Source organism: Castor canadensis, chromosome 3 (assembly GCF_047511655.1).
Source record: "Castor canadensis chromosome 3, mCasCan1.hap1v2, whole genome shotgun sequence".
Classification (NCBI taxonomy): Eukaryota; Metazoa; Chordata; class Mammalia; order Rodentia; family Castoridae; genus Castor; species Castor canadensis.
The window spans coordinates 90,196,923-90,200,308 of record NC_133388.1 but is presented as its reverse complement, the minus strand read 5'-3'; the positions used below and the strand labels follow the sequence as shown (position 1 = coordinate 90,200,308).

At 38.2% G+C, this 3,386-nt stretch overlaps 1 pseudogene; it reads left to right on the top strand.

Annotated features, from left to right (window-relative positions):
• Positions 1-498: 498 nt before the first annotated feature.
• Positions 499-984, top strand: LOC109678949 (small ribosomal subunit protein mS33 pseudogene; annotated as a pseudogene).
• Positions 985-3,386: the final 2,402 nt, after the last annotated feature.

Here is a 3,386-nt window from a genome sequence, read left to right as displayed (position 1 = left end):
AGAAAGATCTCTGTCTTTCCCCATCAAGTATGCTGTTAACTATAGGGTTTTCCTAAATATTCACAAGACATTTACTCCTCTGGTAGTTTGCTGTGAATTTTTAACATGTGTGGGTACTGAATTTTATCAAATGTTTGGTAAATGCTTGTTTTGCATCTGTTGAGATGGTCATATGATTTTTTCCTTTAATATGATTAATGTGGTGCTGTGCCATGGTTTGAACGTTTTTGTTATCTCCAAAATTCATGTTGAAGCTTTTTGTGGTAAAGGTGGCTGAGGATCAAAGTCAGGGCTTCATGCATGCTACACAGGGCCCTACCACTGAGCTGCATGCCCAGCCCTGTTGCTGAACCTAGTCTCCAATGCAAGCATTGTTATTTTTATTTCCTTGAGACAGAGTCTCACATGTGGCCCAGGGTGACCTTGAGCTCTTGATCCTTCTTCGTCAGCTTTCTGAGTCCCTACACAATGGAATTAAAGGTATAGTTTCCAGAAGAAGGTCAGAACCAGGGAATTTTGTTCCTTACTGCTCAAGAAATGTCTTCACTTTCAGAATATGCATTGCGCATGTCTCGCCTGAGTGCTGGCCTCTTTGGTGAAGTTGCCAGGCCTACCGATTCCAAGTCCATGAAAGTGGTGAAATTGTTCAGTCAACAGCCCTTGGCTAAGAGGAAAGAGACTTATGACTGGTATCCAAATCACAACACGTATTTTGCACTCATGGGCACACTCCGTTTTCTTGGCCTCTACAGAGACGAGCATTAGGATTTTAAGGATGAGCAAAGACGTTTAAAGAAGCTTCGTGGAAAAGGGAAACCAAAGAAAGGAGAAGGGAAAAGAGCAGCAAAAAAAGAAATAGTGCCAGCCCATCAAGAAACAACATATCTTCTTCAGCGACTGAGAGGAGGAACATAATAGAGGAACATACTTCCTCAATGAAGATTATTTGGAGAACTACATCATCCAATCCAGTTAAAGTGTGACTGGTTTCTTGAACATACTCTAATTCTGAAAAATTATTTTGGCCTCGGTTTTATAATCTGAGTTTTACCTCATCTCTAAAAGAACAAGTAAATTATTGTTTAATGACATGTTTGGGGTAGAGATAGAATGATGCGGGAGTAGAGAGGAAACCTTATTAAATGTGTGTCCCATGCTTTCCTCATCTCTCCCTTTTGCTTCCCACTCATCCAGCCCTAACTTTCTTTCATCACTCTGGCCATTCAGCCACTGTCTCCACCACCAAGCTCACAAACTTTATGGCTGTCTTCACCTACTCCTTTGAGGGTATCTAAGTGGGATGAAAGGCTTTTCTGGGAAAAGAGTACTTAACATCCATTGTATACAGGTACTGGGACACTGGTGATACAACAGTTAACCAGATAAACAGTTTCTGCCTCATAGAACTTTTAGTCTGTGGGACAGACTAACAAAGTGACATACAATTGTATTAGATGATGCAAAGGAAAAAGGCAGACTTCTGTGAGAAGCTGAATGGATGAATGTATGGATTGCCAAGGTGATTCTTCTAAACTTTAGGAAGTTTAAAGAAGGCCTTTATAAAGAAACTAACTTAAGCTGAGTCCTGAAAGATAAATGAGAAAAGAAAAATCTTGAGAAATTGTTTGAGGCAAAGAGAACACCATTTGCAAAGCCCTAAAATAAGAAGAAATTGTTCCATTCAAAAAAATTGAAACAAATCACTGGTTCAAAGTTGGCAATAAAATATGCAGATAGATAAAAGCTTGGACATAACCAACTTAACCAGAGGTTAGAAAGTAAGATCTTTTGTTTGGAGATGACTGTTGTATGTGTTTAAGTAATTACTAATTTTATTGTATTATAGTCCTGAATTCCAAAGAGGTTTTGAGGGGTTTGTGTGCATGTGTGTGTGTATAAAATTTAGTTATTCTGAATCTTACTATCCAGTAAACTTTCTTCTTTTTCCCTCTTTGTTGTGGTTAAAAAAAAAAAAAGAAAAGAAAAAAATTAGCATCTTTAAGTTGCCACAACAGTGTTAACTATATGTAACCTCTGTTTCTACCTCTCAGACAAAAAGCAAAATGTAGCCAGGCATTGGTGTCTCATCTGCAATCATCAATACTTAGGAGACTTGAAGTGCGAGGGCAGTCCCAGGCAAAAAGCAAGACACCATCTCAGAAATACCCAATACACAAAAAAGGGACTGGTGGGATGGTTCAAGGGGGAGGCTCCTGCCTAGCAAGTGTGAGGCCCTGAGTTCAAACCCCAGTATTGAAAAAAAGAAGCAAAGTTTATAGACAAGAGGAGATACAGCAACCTTCTAGATACAGTTGTCTTTCCCTGCAATACTAAATGACTCCTGGACTAGTGAGAATCACCAGTACGTATGTTTAGACAATGTTATTTATACATTATGTAAATACATATGTTAGACAATGTTATTTTTAAAGATGCATAATCCAGATGGTATGGCTGGGGTGTATAGCCTGTTTGAAAAAATACTACCTAAAATTGGATGATTTATGTCTTATAGAACCAAGTTCAAACAGAAAAAAAAAAAAAAAGGTGTAGTTTCCATGCATGTAACCCCAGCACTTGGAGGCCAAGTCAGGAAGACTGCAAGTTCAAGACCAGCCTGAGCTACATAGTGAGGCCCTGTGTCAAAAAAAAAAGAAAAAAAAAAGATATGGTGTGGCTTTTAGGAGTGATTTAGTCATGGCCCCCATGAGTGGGATTAGGTATCCTTATAAAAGAGATTGACAGAAGAAGTTTGCCTCTCTTACCCTTCTGCCCCTTCTGAGATATGAAGACAGTGTTTCTGCTCTCCAGGGGACACAGCAACAAGGCACCACATTGTAGGGAAAGAGAATAGCCCTCACAAACACTGAACCTGCTAGCACCATGGTCTTGATCTCCTTAGTCTTTAGAACCTCAAGAAATCACTTTCTGTGGTTTCTAAATTGCCCAGTCTGTGACATTTTTATCACAACAGCACAGCACAAATGGACAAGTCATGTGGTGAATTACATTGATTGACTTTTTTTTTTTACATTTTTTAAATTATCAAATTATATGGTACTCAATTGACTTAAATGTTAATCCAACTCTGTCTTGTTGGGATAAACTTAACTTGGTTATAATGGATTGTTCTTTTCATGTATTGTAGAATTTAACTTCCTGTATTTTGCTAAGGAAGTTTGAATCTATGTGCATAAGTTACTGGTTTTCTTTCAGTTTGGTGTAAGTAACATTGGTCGCATAAATTGTTCAGAAAGAGTGTGTATAATGTTATTCTTTGAGTAGTGGATGGAATGTGCTAGTGAAAATGCCCACTTTCTTGAAAACCACAAATTATTTGATATTTTCCATTGAGCAAGTGTCACTTCCTTTCCTGTAGAATGTAG